Raw genomic sequence first — 18,690 nt, forward strand, 5'->3', positions numbered from 1 at the left:
AGAATGTATGCATACAAAACCAAACAAAACTACAGGCATGGAGAAAATCACAATGCTGAATTTACAGAAGGTAAAATGTTTACACTGTGTTTGCTATCACAGTTGTGTCTTTGTTCTTCATGTTCAGACTGGAGTAGGAATTTCTTGCTCCTTTTCTAAGGCAAGCTGCTGTTATTATTATGCTACTTAAATCTTGTTATAACAACTAATATTTACACATTTGTTAACTTATCTACGGTAGACTCAATAAAATGACAGAATCTGTTGCCAAGAACAAATTTCAATTTGTTCATCCTTGTCTCAACTCGGTCCCTTAGTCCATATGGAGGCCACCAAATCTTAAGCATAAAGTATGCAGTTGGAACAGCAAAAGTTAAACTTCACAGCTGAATTAAAGATAACAAGCCAACAATCAGGCACAAATTGTTCAAAGCCACTTGAATATTTACTTTGCCTTGATGATTTTCCTTTTAATACTGGAAATAAGAAACCTTCCTTAAGAAAGCAAACAGCCACATATAGTTTTAAGACCAAGGGTCACCCAGGGCAGTCTCTCCAACCTGTGCCCCACAAGGTCAACATCCCAGCCCCAGAGGAGCTTGAGGGGCATAGTCAGTGCTTAACAGGAGCAATCAGGCATGGGGTGTTGACTGCACACACTTGTAAAGAGTCACAGCTTGTCACTGGTCATTGCTAGAAATTGCACTTAGACATCTTGGATGCACCACCCTTGGGGTTGAATAGGAATCTGTAGTAGATGCCATCTGCACAAATCACAATGACAACATTTGACTCTGTTCCAAAAGCACAAATGCATGGCAAACATGAAGGAATCTCACAGTTGGAAAAATTCCACTTGGAACTGAAGTATTTTGGAAGAAAACTGGCTCTAGTTTGAACACCGAACTTTTTGGATTTTCAGCAGCAAAAAAAAAAAAAAGAAAAAAAGTACTGTGCCATGGTCGTCGGATACTCAGATGAGGGAAGCTTCCTAATTGAAGTTGATGAAATAGATATTTGCCACTTGTGATCTTTTTCATAGTTCCTGGATAAAAGGCCCTGATGCAGTAGCAAATATTCTTATAAGGGTCTGTTTTTTTGAGATGTGGTTGCAATTCTTGTTCCCTACTGGTGGTCGAGGGCCACCAGTTTAGGACGTCCTTGTGTGCAAGAAGGTCTACAGGTGGCTTCTTGGTGCTAGCAAGACCACAAGCTTCACATAACTCGTGTGTGATGTGGGAGGTCAGGAGAGAGCTGTTACTATCTACTGGGACACAAGGCACAAAGGCCTTTAAGGTTAGAGCAGGTTTCCAAGACGTGTGACTGATGGGCACTGCATATCCTTGTAAATACCTTAATCAAGGAACCCAAAACGACCACAATTCTATCTTGTCACAATTTGACCGCCTTAACTTCTGTAGAAACTTTCACTTCAATAACAGTCCTTTTCTGGTCATCCCAGATTGTCGCTTTACCGGGAGGCTATTTTCAGCTTTTCCCCACCGGCCACTAAAGCAAGCTAAATAGCTACTGTGAAATAATATTTCAACATGGCCAACTCCTTCTTCTAGAAATTCTGGTTTTTCTCTTTTCTTTTTTTTTTTTTTTAAATGGATTGGCGTTATAGATTCGGAATCCAGTTTCCATTCCATGTATACGCATCCGTGGTCCCTGTGGAAGCAGGGGTAGTGCCGTCAGTCGCAGTGGGGGTTACACAGTAAGAGGTTCGTGGCACTGCACAGGCAGGTCACCTGCTCCTAAGCGCCACATGCTGCTAGGGGAGACCCGGAGGCCAGAGCAGTCAGGGCTTTTCCAGAGAAGGAGGCGCTGGGCGGAAGTGCGTGATCTCAATGGAGCCGGCGGAGCACCTAGCGCGCATCCACCTGGCACCCTGCAGGCAGGCGCTAAGTGGTTTTTGTTACTATTGCTTTTAGATATGTTATATATTAGATAAGGAAACGTTATAGATATGCAAATTCTTTAGAAATTAAGATGACTTGATGCAAGGCAATTTTACTGGGATATTTTTTGGGGAGCATTGTGCCAGACTGATCATAAAGTTCATTTGAAAGAACAATTGTTTTGAGACTAATGTAAGAAAATGTAAAAAGAAAAACACTAAGAAAATGTAAAAAAAAAAAAAAAAAGGTAAAGGAGTACTTGCCCTACAAGATAATAAACTGCGTTATATAAAGCACCAGGAATTGATATGATGTGATGCTAGTGTAGGAAGAGACAGAATAATGAAACGAATAGAAAGTCAAGAAATAGAACTATGCATATATAAATAATTTGGTAGATAATAAAGGTGACATGACATCTGTAAGGAAAGATTGGATAACTAATAAATGGTAATAATAGGGCAACCAGCTAATCATCACACCAAAATAATTTCCAGATTGTTGAAAGATTTTGACATTTCTTTAAAAATCCACCAAAAAATGTTTTTGGAAAGAACATCCTAAGCAAATATCACTAAATTTCAGAAACAATAAACATATGTGATTGATAGGGTTTGGCTGTGTCCCCACCCAAATCTCAATTTGAATTGTATCTCCAAGAATTCCCACGTGTTGTGAGAGGGACCCAGAGGGAAGTAACTGAATCATGGGGGCTGGTCTTTGCCATGCTATTCTCATGATAGTGAATAAGTCTCACGAGATCTGATGGATTTATCAGGGGGTTCTGCTTTTGCTTCTTCCACATTTTTCTATTGCCACCACCATGTAAGAAGTGCCTTTCATCTCCCACCATGATTCCGAGGCCTCCCCAGCCATACAGAACTGTAAGTCCAATTAAACCTCGTTTTGTCCCCAGCTTTGGGTATGTCTTAACCAGCAGTGTGAAAATGAAGTAATATAGTGATAATTTTGACTGGAAATAAAGAACAGACAGAAACAAAATTTAATGAAGAAGAAACGGAGAAATATCTCTTAAATAATGGTCATTATATATGTATATCCACCTATACATATGTATTTCCTGAAATCCAACAAGAAAAAGATGAAAAATTAGAGAATCGAGTATATCATGAAGAAGTTATATAAATGGCCAAAAAAAGAGAAAATCTTTGCACACATGTGACAGAGATTTAATAGTCATAATGTACATAAACATTTCTTAAATTCACTACAAGAAAAGATGAAGGAAGAAGGAATATGTCACAATGAAAATATATAGTCAAGAATCATATTAAAATTTTCAACTTCAGTAGTAGCCAAAGAATGCAAATGAACAAGTTTTCACCTACCAAACTGACAAATATTTTAAGGTACAATAATAAATGTTTTCAAAAATACCATAAGTCACTCTGCTGCACTGCTGGTAAATTGCAAGCGTTTCTGGAAAGAGATTTGGAGTGTTCCTCAAAAGCTTTAAAAAGAGCAATGCTTTTTGAGATGACAATTTTCCATCTAGGAAGTTATCCAATGGAAGTAGCTATGAATGAATTTACAGATTTCTTTACCTGAATGGACATCTCATTACAGTTTAGAAGACCAAAAAAAAAATAGGACAGAATTTAAATGTGTAAATATTGGGTATTTATCAAGGAAATTATTTTATTCTTTAAAGCCATACTACAAGGAATATTTTTGACAGAGGGGTACTCAGGTATTAGTCTTATGCAATATCAGATTATAAAACAATATACTTATGATGATATTTTTATACATAATGGTTTTGGCACTAATAATCTATCTTCCTACTGAGAATGCTGTTCTGTTTTAAAGTCAAGGATGTGTAAGAGTAGAAAATAGTGGTGGGATTCCTCTCCGAAATGAAAGGTGAGTCTGTAAACATTCCTGATTCTAATAACTGTCTACAAAGGAGTTAGGGAATAAAGGTTAGGGAATGCATTTTCAATGCTATTTAAATGCCTCAGAACCTTTATCATGTATCCTTTTCAAAACTTGCCTAGCTGTTTCCCCATTGAAATCAATCATTTAACAAATATTTATTCAGCACTTACTATATGCCAGATACTATTTCAAGTACTAAAGTCATTGTTCTCATGTAGGATATATTCAGATACCCCGTCATAGATATAAAACAATTAAATATATAATGTGTCAGTGGTGATAAGTGCTGTGAAGAAAGACAGAGTGAAGAAAGAGAGAAGACAGCCTCTTTGACTTTCTGCTATTGGGAGAAAACCTAAAGGCAGTGAGGGAGTGGCTTATGCTGAGTTCAGGACAAAATGAGGAACAGAGCAAGCAGAGATGACAGTAAGAGCAATGGCCCTGAGTCAGGAGTGTGCATGGTGGGGTGGGCACAGAAAGGAGATAAAAGAAGCTGGAATGGAGTGAGGTAAAGGACGAATGTAAGAGAGAAAACTTAAGAGGTAACTGGGGGCCAGATAACATAGTGAGATGGGGATTATCAAGGAAATTCTTAAATTTTGAAACTTTATATCCAAATTCTACAAGAAAGCAAGGAGCTGGACAGGCTCTCTACAGTTTTTCAACAATCTCAAGGGAGATGTATCCCCAAGGGCAATGACAACTAACAAGTGAACGAAACGGAGAATTTCAAAGGTCTATTGACAGGTATGAAGGATACATGGAAACAACTTAAAGCTAAGAAGATGGGGCTGGGATTTCCTGGATATCCAAAATATGGCTCAGAAATAATTTGCATTATATCTATCTATACATATTAATATATATGTATATATACACATATAAAAGCATATTCCTAAAAATACGTTAGAAAATGCCAGTGGGTATCCTCATTGAGTAACCAAGCATGAAGAATGACTTCTGCAATTAGTTTCCTTTCGAAAAATTGCATGTAGAGACTTGCAACTGTAGAGGAAATCAGTAATTTGAATTGTTCTGCTGGACTCAGAAATGATCCAGATTATTTGGCAACATGATTTCTTCCAGTTTGCATTGCATTTGCATTTTAATACAGTGTCAACAGACATGACTATCTTCTTTGAACATTTTATTCCTTTCTTTTACAAAGCAGTTATTCTGATCAGAGGATAAAATAACTTAAAATCGAGTCTCTGATGGAAATCAGACCAACTGATTGAAATAAATTTAAAAAGAAATCCTACTTCAAGATGTACGTGTAATAGAGTGAGATGATATACTCCTGCTGTTTCAGAAAAGATGAATTACTATAAATGCTGCCTAAACAAGAGGAGAAACTTCAAAATATTGGCATCTGAAAAACACAGCTTAACCAAGGAGGGAAAACTACATAGTATATAGATGTACTGTCCTTTAAACTACAGATGTCTTAAGAGGATTGCATATTTGTTAATTTGTAAGACATTATTGTGTATGCATTCTGTGACAGACTGTGCTAGGCAATAGGATAATTTAGTCTAGTGGGGAAGTATGATAAATGAAATAACTATATTACAAATAGGCTGAAAGAAGTAAGCACACAGTGGTGGGGGGAAGTACTGTAGAAACAGAAAAGACTGGAAAACTTGGAAAGTCTTCTTGAAAGAGATGTTTCGTGGGATAACTTGAAAATCAAAATGTGAAGAAGGATGGTACCATGGGAAGATTCTTGGAAAAGAATCAAGAGCTCCCATTTTCAATACGAACTCTGCTACTAACTAAACTGCAACTTGAAAGATAATGGGAAATGTATATGAAAGGATTAGACAGGAAAAATAGATAATATGAAAAAGAATGCTCAACACAAGCTAGGTAGAAAAGACTGAAAGTTCCTGGGAGTATGACTGTTGCCTTTTGACCAGCTATGTCTGGGGTGCCACATATTGTCGGTTTCTCGAACTTAAGAGAGGCAATGCTGGCAATTTTAATATCTTTCCTGCAAATCCTCCACTGTCTATGAACTGTTCCAGCTCCTCGCTAACAATTTTTGAAAGCAAAAGGTCATCTCACTTATTGATTTCTCAATGCATGATTCCAGAATCTCCTGCAACAGTCACTCGGGGTTCTTATTCAAATGCAGAACCTCATTGTTGCTGAATCAGAATACTTGGGGCTTGAGTCCGGAGATCTTTATAGGAAAACACTGGATGATAGAAGGCTCTTTTCCAGGTGATTGTTTTGTACCAACTCATTGAACTGACTTGTTTACCCATTCCAGCATCCTTGCAATCCAGAGAAACTAGTAACCACACTTGCACTCCCAGACAAGAAGACTATGGTGACTGAAACCCATGGCTCTCAATTCCCAATTGAGTGGGTTTTCCAATTTTTTTGGTGTAATCTCCCATCTCTGATCCCATCTCTGATCCAAAAAATTTCAACAGAGAGAAATTTTTATGTTGTTAAGAAGCAAAGTAGGAACTTAACTTGTGCATATTGTAATACTTTGATCTTACCTATGAGCAAAAATATTCATGAAAAAATTTGTGAAAGAAAATAAAACCAAATATTAGCCATATAAATGGCTTCATGAGGCAAGATTATTGTCTTCATGAGGCAAGATTATTGTTGATTTTATTCATCTTTCTCTTTTTCCACAGTTTGCATCCTCTAAAATAAGCATATATTTTATCATTAAAAATAACACAGTAACTTCATTTAACATGGGATAAAATTAAAATGGAAATACCTAAAGCTGTAAGTCACCTGCAGAGAGCTTTCAAACCTCTGATGAAGTGTATTTTAAAGCATATTTAACAATCTTTTTTGGCTTTTGCGTCCCAGAGGGTATGGATATTCTCAACTGTTAAATACAGGAAGAAACTCTTCTTCAAAGGTTTAGCTTGCTTAAGTTTCCTTGTCCTTTTTCCCTGCTTTCAAGTCCAGACTTCCTTCTGCTCTGTGTCCCCCTACCCTGGTAAACAACCTTCCCGCCAGTCCTTATCTATAGAGCCCACTTTCCACATCTGCTACCCACTCTGCGAATTACCCTTCCCATTGCAACGGCTATTCCTGCTGAAAATGATCTTCCTACCTTCCCACTGGTGTAACCCCATTCCTGCACTTTTCAAGTTAGCCAACCAGGTTCGGCTTAGATTGTGCACTCCAACTCCAGCCAATGGAGGCAGGACACAGTTAACAGGGACGAGCTGCATTAGAGATAATAAAAACCCCTGCTTTCCTTTGTTCTGGGTGCTCTCATCATTGCTCCACAAGCGAGACACACCCTTCTGCAGAAGTGAATTTGCTTGCTGAGAGACCCTTTGTCCTTTGTCTCAGTGCTATTTCTTCTTTGCGGCACTGAGCATTTGTTTCCAACATCAACGCTCTCTGACTGTATTGATATCAGAAGATGTCCTTTGATCATCAGCCTTTGCCCTGCTTTTCCTGAAAACATTAAGTCATCAGAAACTGCCTCAGGATCACAAAGGGTTTGGAAGGTTTTAGTTTGAGGGATCAATGGAAATCACAGATGGTAACAACATGTGTTGTAATTTTTTATAATATTATAGCATATACATTTCTAATGTTACTAAATAGATTTTAGAAACATCATTGAACCAAAAGATTCCTGACACTAAAATCATCACAGTATCGATGTGTTTTGTTCAGATTATGAATCTGCTTCGAATCACTCAAAATATGTTTTTTGTCTCATGACACATTTAGCTTTTATTTTTTTAAGTTTCATTTTGTTTTTAATTGACACGAAATAATTGAGTATATTTATGGGGTACACTGTGATGTTTTGATATATTCATGCATTGTATAATGATCAAATCAGGGTAATTAGCATATCTATCACTTCAAATACTTGTCATTTCTTTATGGTGACAACATTCAAAATCCTTTGTTTTAGCTATTTTGAAATAAACAATACCTATTATTAACTATAGTTACACTAATGTGCAAAAAAAATCAGAATTTATTTATCCTATCTAACTGTAACTCTCTTTTAACGAAACTTTCTCCATCCCCCTGTCCCCACTACCCTTCCCAGCCTCTGGTAACCACTACTCTACTCTCTACTTCTATGAGGCTCTGCTCACTGTCTCCTCAATTTCCTCCTCCTCTAATCTCACTGTCCTGTTATATAAGTAGTCACACTTAGGGAAAGCGGTGATAAGGGGCAACTTAAGTTTAGGTGAAAAAAACATACTTTCAGTCCTCATGAAGATATCGCTGTCAAGGCTGGTGATACATATGAAGGAGTTTATGAGAAAATAATCAATAACACAAACTTTTTAAACAGCAAACTTGTAATAACAGATGAGTTTGACCAAATTTTTGTGAAAGTACCAATTCAAGGAGTCTTCTTATTCCCCTGTCCCACCTTAGAAGATATAGTCCCTGCAGGTCCTATATAATGTAGAGAAAATAAACATCCATCAGGCTTGGATAATCTTAGGAAACTCTTACAGACCTGAGTGTCAAAATATTTGCAGATGGACCTGAACCCTCAACAAGGTATTGATATATCACCTGACAATCTCTCTGTTTTCTTCCTTCATAAATCAGATGGCACTCAAATGCTAGACAAATTCTAAACTTGAAGAAAGAGGAAGGCAAAATAGTCTGAGAAAATGAAATAGCAAGTAACTACTAGTAATACATAGGAGAACACTGGATGATAGAAGGCTCTAATAGTGCCCATTCCTGGACACCAAGAATAACAGCCCCAGAAAAGTTCCCTGCTCTTCCAGTAGGGAGCTTATTATAGCTCCTCCAATTTTAGTTAAACCTCTCATAATAAAACTCCTTCTGCAGTTTTTATATTATAATTTTGTATTTCTTTCATATAGTAACATATTACCTTTACATCAACCCCCAAAATATTTCATTTTGGGCTTTAGAAAAGATAAAGCTGATTCAGAAAATAAGAGTGTAAAATGCCATTCTTCCTAACTCTGAGTTCAGTTATATCATGTTATCTTGAAATCATCCACAGTGAGAGTACTTTAAACCATGGAAATCAATAGTCACTACACATCAGAACGCTCATCCCCAGCTCCCACCTGATAACCATGCTCCCGTGGCCTGAATCTTAGCACAGATGTCCTTAATTGGTTCCCACCGGCAGCATGATAATCTCGATACAAGAACATTGTAGCTTGAAAAGACAAGAGAAAGCCACATTTCCTACTTACAGGAATTCCAATGTGACCCAAAATATAGCTGAAAGAATATCCTCCTCCTATCTTAATTCAGAGGAACAAGAAGACAAACGTGAAGAAGAATACAGAGGAGGAGGAAGTGAGAAAGAAAAGAAGAAAAAGGAGGGGAAAATAAAGAGAATGAAAAAATGGCTTGTCTAAAGTTCTGCTCTTTCCACAGTGGTCGAAATGCATGGTTGTTAATCATTCTTTGTTTCAGAGAGACTTTTACTGTGAATTTTATTTGTCTGTTTCTCTTTTTTATACTGGGGTTAGAGTACCCTATAGCATGCCTAATTATTAGAACAGGCAAATTCTGGATCACACTTAGCTTCTACACGTCCAAATCCAAGACTGTTCACTCCCATGAGGGCCCTAATGCAATTAATGAAATGCAATAAAACATTATACTTCCAAGAATCAAGGGAAACAAATAAGGGATTCTCAGATACAAAAGAGGCAGCCATAGACAAAACAAGATTAGGGAAAAGATACTGAACTTGAATCATTGTTTTTGGAGAAACCCAAGAATTTAGATTAGACTCATCAAGAAGTTGCTTTTCGGCAGATTAAATTTCTTATGAAACTGCTAACGAGTATAATTTCTCAAAGATCCTTAGATATAGTTTATCTCAGTTTAGTACTAGTAAAAAACTCATATCCTTTTAAATATATTCTCTTGAGACTTTTAAGTGTCAGAAACATAGCCAAATATCAAAATTTCTCAGGCAGTTCAAATTAGATGGTTTCATAAATTATATCAATGGCACAGAACATACTCTGCAGTCTCAAGATATACGATGATTTCTGTAAGTCCATGTATACTTCACTGGTGTATTACGGGTGTCCCCACGAATCACCACAAAAAGAAGGTGAAGCTGAAATACCCGTATTATAATTTGCAATTTGCTTCATATTTCCAGTGTGTTTCTGCTTTGCTATTCTGTTCAAACAAGAAAAAATAAGTAATTCTCAGTTACTCTTGGTAATACCACAGAAATTTTTCTAATAAAAAACAGAATCAAAAAACATAAAATGGAAATCTCCAGTCGGACAGGGATCTTGGTCTATTTTGTTTACTAATATATCCCTGGTGTTTCGAATAGTGCTTGGGAGAGCAGATACTAAATAAATATTTGTTGAATGAATGATTAAACAAATGAATAGAAATTTTAGATTAATAATCTAAAATTTGCTAGTTTTTATAGTAGTTTTCTATACTAGTTTTCTATAGGTTTTACTAGTTTTTTATAGGTTTCATTTCTTTTACTAGTTTTTCTATAGGTTTTTTTTTTTAATAGTTTTTACTAGTTTTCTATAGGTTTCATCGCAGTTTGATTGAACCCACATGATTGCATTTTCTCTTTCTATTTTCCATGGTAGATGTACATTTCTGTCACAGAGAAGCAAAAGAAATCTTTGGAACTTCCTATTTCTAATTTATGATTTAACATTCTACAAATTAAAACCTCTTCCTCATAAGAACCCTTTTTCACCTAAAAAGTTCATCATGTCAGAAAATCCCTTAACTAAGGAATATATCCAAGTAAAATTATATCGAGACCAATTTATATTTATAATCTTGCTTATTAAAATTTGTATTTGTGTTATTTATTTCTGCCACTATTTTCTATTTAAAAAAGCACAGCCAATCAAAAACAGAAATAAAGACAAACTGGTTTGAAGGGAACACCCCATACCCTTTTACTAAGTACCTGAACTTATTTGAGATTTTCAGTAATCTCAAGAAGCTGTGAATACACAGAACACAAAGCAGCAATCATTTCTTAAAGGAAAGAAAAATAGATATGAAAAGCAGAAGAAATACCGTATCTATTCTGGAAATCTATTAGGGAGTATTTTGTCGAAACTAGTTAATGAATACTTTGGGAACATCCATATTTAAGAAGGAGAATCAATTTAATTACCATTGTCAATCCAAGTCTTAATTGCACAGGTAATTAATGCTAATTAGTTCAGTACATTTTCTATTAAATTAAACAAACAAGTAATTTCATTTAAACTAAGCATGCCCGTAGATGTCTATAAATGCAAGTATGTAAAAAAAAGAGCTCTAGTGTTAATTTTCAGGAAGATCAAAATATATGAAATTATTTTGAAAATTAAATTCTAAACCTCCCCTTCTTCAAGAACTTAAGACCTTTCCCACTTGAAAATACAGAAATTTGATTTTGAAAGTGTCCAAGCTTCCAACTCTATTATAGAAAAATTTATAGTTTTAGGTAACAAATTTTCTTAAATTCCCTTATATAAATTCTTTAGATAAGTGTTCCCCTAATTTGGCTGTGGAGTAGATTCTTCTGGGGAGCTTTTTAAAAATACAGTTCTCAGCCGGGCGCGGTGGCTCACGCCTGTAATCCCAGCACTTGCGGAGGCCGAGGTGGGTGGATCACAAGGTCTGGAGATCGAGTCTATCCTGGCTAACATGGTGAAACCCCGTCTCTAGCCAAAATACAAAAAATTAGCTGGGTGCGGTGGCGGGCGCCTGTAGTCCCAGCTACTCGGAGAGGCTGAGGCAGGAGAATGGCGTGAACCCGGGAGTCGGAGCTTGCAGTGAGCCGAGATCGCGCCACTGCACTCCAACCTGGGAGACAGAGTGAGACTCCGTCTCAAAAAAAAAAAAAAAAACAAAAGAACAAAAAACAAAAATACAGTTCTCAGGATTCCTGCCTAGATCTACAGAATCAGAACTTGTACAGGAGGAGCCCAGGAATCCTTATTTCTTTAAAAAACATTTTTTTCCAAGTGACCCTGATGTGCAAACAAGTTGTGAATAAAACATTCTAGGTATGTAAGTATCTGCTGCCATCACTGTCTCCACTCTCATTCTTCCATGTTTCCAAGAATCAATTCCACATAAAAATCAAACCAATTATCAAATTTAGAGAGTTTATATTTGTGTAACTTAGCCTATAATTCACAAAGGATATACAAATTCACTCTTGAGGGCCCTGGGAGCTATCCAAAGATGATTTTGCATTCTCCATAGCTTGCCGGCAAACCACCAACAACTAGGAGAGAAACCAGGGGCAGAGCCTCTTCCACAGCCCCTAGAATCAACCCTGCTGAAACCCTGATCTTAGAACTGTAAGATTGTAAAACAATAAATTTTTGTTACCTAAGCCACCCAGTTGTGGTACTTCGTTAAGACAATACCAGGACACTAATACATGGACCCATCACTAGAGCCAGGTGAAAGCAATACTCTCATCAGGCTTGAGTCACGGGCAGGCCACAACACCAGGAGTGGAATGATAGCACCGAGACAAGTTGAGGGGAGGAGCGCTTCTCATGGTAAGTTAGAGTTGGAAGATGTATGGGAGCTGGGTAGAATAAACTTTAGCTGTAAACTATATAGTTCTCATCTTTTCTCAGTGTTAAGGGCATGAAGGCTCACTTCATTTATAACATGGAAAATGACTGTGGTTTCCTTCCCAATTTGAATGAAGCAATGATAATGTAAGATCCCTGGTAAATAATTACAATTATATCTCAGTAATCAGCATATTTGATCAAAATCTTCTACTTACTTTTCATGATACATAAGGGAAGTTTTGCTATATTAATATATTCAAAACATACCAAAGTAGTAAATTAAACATACATAGAAATTCTATGAAAGTTAAACTTTGGAATGGGTATGTAAAAAAAAAAAATACCAAAAACGAAACTAGTTTTCCGGTTGAAGCAAATTCTGTGCAGTAGTACTAATATGTAAGAATGTAAGAAGCATGGAATTGTGCTTTAGAGGAGAGTTAAAGACACCACTGGTATTAATGTATATGCTGAGATAATAAAGGTTAAGCCATTGGTATACATATTCATGAAATGGGCCATTAACATTGTTTGTTTTATATTTAACTCTGTAGGGTCTACTAATTTACAATTAAATTTAAAAATCCACTAGGACTAATGAGCTAATAATTGCAAAGAACTCTAAGCATGGATAAAAGGCACCAAGGAAGGACAAATTTCTATTTGTGAAAATCGAAACATTTGAGACTTTAATTACATCCTTGGCCAGAACTGACTTGTAATCAGTTATGACGACTAACTCATTAATGCTTTACTATGGGATTTCTAAACAATCTGTTGAAAGCCATTTCACTTATCAAATTTGAATATACTTGAGAGCAGAAATTTTCTGGTATCTTCCTCAGTGCAGCAGATTGTCTTTTTTCATCAAAATTTAAAGGATTCTAATGAGTCCTATAATATAATGGACCTCTGGATTGTCAGAATTTTCATTTCAGTTTTCAACTTGAGTGGTAGGTGAATGTATTTCTAGAACAGAGGGGAAAGAATAAATAAAAGAATTCCTTTAAGTCTCAGTGTGAAGATAGTTGTGGGACTAGGCTCAGTGTAATGGAGACTTAAACGCTTGATTTTCAGTGTGAGAGCCCTGAGCTTTCCAAACGAAGCTTTAAAGGAGGTGCCAGAGTTTCTCCCAGCATGGTATTTGTCGATCTAATGTTCTGGAAAATGTAGGAATACATGTACATATATACATATGTGTATACATAATCTCTAATTTAAAAATTTTCAAATCTACAGAAAAATGGAAAACATAGGTAAATGTGCAACAGTACAATGAACACCATTATTTCACTTTCATTCCAGCATGTATATTTTGACTTATTTTTATAAATGTTTGAATCTAATGTTTATATTTAATATTTACATTAGGAAATGCCAATCGGTAATCCAAATGGTGGGAATTTAGATGATGTTAATTTATTTTTAATTTACTCCTATACATATTCTAAAACAATGGTTATGTATTGTATTGGTCTGAATGTCCCCCAAAATTCATACTATAGTTTGAATGTTCCCCAAAATTCATGTGCTAAAACTTAATTGCCAATGTGATAATATTAAGAGGTGGGGGCTTTAGGTGGTTAAGTCCTGAGGGTGGAGGCTTCATGGATGAGGTTAACACCTTATAAAAGAGCTTGAGGAACTAAGTTCCTGCATTCTGTCCCTTCTGCCCTGTGAGGAAACAGTGTTCCTCCTCTGAAGGACGCAGCAACGGGCATTATCTTGGAAGATGAGAACAGTCCCCGCCAGACACCATACCTGCCAGTGCCTTGATGTTGGACTTCCCAGCCTCCAGAACTATGAGAAGTAATTTTCTGTTGTTTATAAGTTACCTGCTCTCAGATATTTTATTACCAACAGACTAGGACCACTTATATAAATAAAAAAGAGCATGACATCCTGGAAAGCCTTTCTTACTGGGTTATCAGGAAACAATTTCATTAGGGAGCTATTCAAGGCTTCATACACTTCATGTTAAATATTTAAATCTATATGTAGAGTTGAGATTTGTGATTGGCTGTGAATTATAGCTATCTTAAAAATAGTAAAAAAAAAAAAAAATAGAAAGACAGAAGGTTTTATTTTTCTCACACACCAGGAAGTTTAGAGGTAAGAAGTCCAAGGCTGGTATCTCAGCCCCACAAAGTATAAAATACTCAGGCTCCTCCCATATTTCTCTGTGTCCTCCTTATGCTTTCCAATTCACATGGTTATAAGTAATGTCCTCATTCCAGTCAGGAAGAATGAAGATAGCATATGTCAGTTAATCTGGCTTCTAAAGGAGTGTTTTTTTCTTCCTTTAAAAAAAAATAATAATAATCCCAACCAAGTCACTTCTAATCATGTGTATCTCAATGTGTAGAACTAAATTATCTGGTCATATTGATCTGTAAGCAAAGCTGGGGAATGCAATCTTTTGCTGAGCACAATGTCTTTTCTAACAATAGTGAGTGTGAAGCACAATATTATTTACCACTGAAGGAAAGAAATTTCATGCTGGTGAAACTATGTCATGATTTCTTCCCACTTAGAATATTTATTTGATAGTCACTGAAAGAGTCATTTTGATTTTTAAATAATTAGAATATTATCATGTATCATGCTGTTCTGTATTCAGGACACTGTGCATATACTTTTTATTTCAACAGTAAATTGTAACAATCTTTTTGAGGACATTATAAAAAGCAAATAAATTCAACAAGAATGGTACCAATTATACACGATTCAGTTGATGTGATGATAATATGATCAGCATTCATATCAGAATTCATGTCACGTGATGACTGTTATGATCAGAATTCATGATCAGAATTCATGTCACGTGACGACTGTTATATTATGATGCCTCTTAGAAAACATGGTAGCAAGACATCAACAACGACAAGAGTATGGAACAAAAAGAAATTTGCCCTGGAACCAGTCAGAATGACACCTAAGAATTAACCAGACTACTGTGAGGTAGTCAGTGTCATCTGAAACACAACTTACTTGTATCTGTGTGGCAGAAACTTTAAATTTAAATCAGATTCTTTTTTTTTTTTTTAAAGAGATGGTGGTATTCTCTTTCAATAAGGAATGATGTAATAATTAAATGTAACTATTTTCAAAAAGCAAAAATTCTGAACAGGTTAAAACATTTTAGATTTCAGGAGCAGAACTGAGGAAGAAAAATATACCAGGTCCTAAGAAAATAAAATAAAAGGATAAGCCAGTGGGCAGAGTAGAAACAGGTATTTGTTCAATGCAACTTTCAAAGAGATAAAGGCACTGGAAATAGAATGGATGCAGGCATTAAAATTGCATCCTCCAAATGTTAGGGACACAAAATTAAGCTGAGAATGAGGGACATGGAGGATGCTAGGATTATAATTAGCTCATACTTTTACTGTGATCTTGCATGCTTTTTATCAGTATAATTAAGGTCACATAATCCCTCATCTAATAGACTATCTGGCAGAGAATGTGCTCAAAATTATTTATTACATTGAATTAGAACATTGAAAACTTTTATTAGGATAGGGAGTTGACAAACACCCCAGGATGTTCATGAGCGTTCCTTTTCAGGAGAGTAGGTCAAAAAGAAGTTTCTCTTAGAGATTGTGTGTGTGTGTGTGTGTGTGTGTAGGGTGATATTCAGATTACTCTGTGACTTTGGAACACACGTAGGAACCAGCAGAGAGGAGTCAGTCATATCCATCAAAACTAAAGAAGTTTAAAAGTTACATGATGAAAGAATATTCTAGTTGTCTAGCTTATAAGAAAAATCAGCCAGGTGCAGTGGCTCATGCCTGTAATCCCAGCCCTTTGGGAGGCCGAGGCGGGCGGATTGCCTGAGCTCAGGAGTTCATGAACAGCCTTGGGCAACACGGTGAAATCCTGTCTACTAAAATACAAAAAATTAGCTGGGCGTGGCAGCATGTGCCTGTAGTACCAGCAGCTCGGGAGGCTGAGGCAGGAGAATTGCTTGAACCTGGGAGGTGGAGGTTGAAGTGAGCCGAGATCGCACCATTGCACTCCAGCCTGGGCAACAGAGCAAGACTCTATCACAAGAAAAATTATGGGATATAGTTTCAGTAAAAACAATCAGTTCTTAATTTATATTAGATGTAATTCAATTACATTTTTTAATGTACATTCTCTCTGTAGCTTCCTGAATTGAGTACTGTAGGAAGACAACAGAAGAGAGTGATAGATCGTAAAGAGAGGCTTGGATTCAATGACTAAGTTTTCTGGGCTCCACTCCAGATTTAAAAAGTCAGCATCTCTGCAGTTTTGACTTTAGCATCTGTTTTTTAAAAGTCTGCCAGGGTGATTCTGATGTGCAGCTCTATTTTGGATCCTCCAGACTGGATTATGTCTAGAGTTCCTTTCAGCCCTCAAGTTGCAGACTTTAACACGTTTATCATGCATTCAACAAACCTACTAGTTTTTACTGGCAGCTGGCAGCTCTGCTGGTTCTCATCTGTCCTTAAAATATAGAAGATTATGAGAATCTCATTAACTTTCAAATAGGCTCATGTTAAGGAAACTCTAGAGCCAACTAAGTCCCCCAGAGATACAGAGCCTGAAGAATTCTCAGGATAGGAGAAGAGCAAGAGTGTGCTGCTAATGTTGTAATGTTAACATTTCCACCTATTATCTTCAATTCCCTGCCCCTATATGTTTCTGTAACAGCAAAATTTTATTGCATTCACAGAGGTCTCCACCATGCAATGAAGGATGGCCTGGAGACCACCAAACTACTTCCACGGAAGAACAAGACTGCTCAACCATAAAGACTGTGATCCTTTGATACTCAGCCCACCCAACCTATAAGGAAGTCTTCTGCCAGAAGAGGTGTAGTGGTGGGTTTGATAACTCAGAGAAACATCAGGAGAACTCAAGAAATAAATATATCTTCCTTTGAACGTAAGCAAAATCAGATAGCTGTCTGTCGGTCTTCTGTTTAATTGGACCAGACTTCCTTATAATAAAGCAAACATGGCATTGGACCCCAATTAGGAGCTTTCCACTCTACAGGCTGTAGAAGAGACTGCAAGAGCACCAGACATTCATTGATATATACAGCTGTGGCTACAGTGAAGGTAATAAAAGAGGGTTACACATTTACTAGAAGTTTTCCAACAAATAACTGTAAATGTTCCACATAGATTCTTGGTATTAAAAGGACCCCTATATTTTATAGTTCTTAAAGAATGAGTAGGAAATGGCCAAGAGAGAAAACAGATAAGAGATTCTGGCAGATTGAAAACTTCAGATCCTTGTGCAAATATGGCACATTAGGAAACAGGAAGCTATGAAAGCTAATAGGGAGCCCTTTTAGAGAGATTGATAAAAACATCAGCTTATGAAGGGTGTGGTGGAGGAGGATTATATTTCATATTCCACTGATATTTCCTTGTCTACTTCACTGCCTTTAACCAATGAAATGGGAACAAAAGTTATGATTGCCACTTTCACCATAGTTTTAAGAACCAGTATACAGTCCATGATAGATTTTTTATCTTTGTGGCATGCCCACATCGGATTTGTTTCTTCAGTCTGATTCCCAGAATAAAAATAATTTGGAGATCTTCAGTCAACCGGTTAATTGCATGTATCATAGCAAGAAATATGTCTTTGTTACTATAAGTCATTGTTATTTGGAAGCCATTTGTTTACGTTACATAACACCACTTAAGCTGACTGATACAAAGTGTTTTGTATGTCATTCTAGGAGATGGATTTAATACAGATGTTTGTGAGGACTCAATAATGGTTTTTAAACTAAGAAGCAAATGGATAGAGATGTTAACTATGAAGGATGAAATGAAACATTGAAGCAGTAGATTGGGAGCTTCTTCCACAACTAGCAAGCTCTAAATGCTATCATTCCTCATATTCGCATGTTTATAAACATTCTCATCTAAAATATAATAACTTAGGAAACAAAAATAAATGCAAATAAAAATCATAAATATTTTAATACTTTATGATGATCCCAACTGCTCCATTATAATTATCAGCAAAGGAGAATTTATTCTTTATAAAAATAATTCTTAACATTCCTCAAGGCTGTCTTAATCTTAAGGTCACTGGAAACTCTGTCTCTAAAGATTCAGAAAAAATCTGCTCTTACAATTAATAATGTATGGCCAATGGATGTGAATGGCAGTAATTTTCTTATGTGTCCTAGAAAACCAGCACAAATTGTTGTGTGGTAATTTTTTTCAAAAATATATATTAATATTGACACTATCAGTCATCTATTAAAGGGATTCACTGAAAATGCAAATGAAAATAGAGAAATACAAAAAAAATCATGAAAATTTACTACACGGATAGATACTGATTTGGGCAGA

At 36.3% G+C, this 18,690-nt stretch overlaps 1 long non-coding RNA gene across 1 annotated transcript; it reads left to right on the forward strand.

Moving 5' to 3' along the window:
* The first annotated feature begins 1 nt into the window (after position 1).
* Positions 2-12,259, forward strand: LOC131384386 (uncharacterized). Its single transcript, XR_009215190.1, has 3 exons — positions 2-70; positions 3,732-3,785; positions 12,155-12,259. It is a non-coding gene; the product is annotated as an uncharacterized LOC131384386 (long non-coding RNA).
* Positions 12,260-18,690: the final 6,431 nt, after the last annotated feature.

The sequence above is a fragment of the Hylobates moloch genome, unplaced genomic scaffold, assembly GCF_009828535.3.
Source record: "Hylobates moloch isolate HMO894 unplaced genomic scaffold, HMol_V3 SCAFFOLD_10, whole genome shotgun sequence".
In the NCBI taxonomy this organism is placed as follows: Eukaryota; Metazoa; Chordata; class Mammalia; order Primates; family Hylobatidae; genus Hylobates; species Hylobates moloch.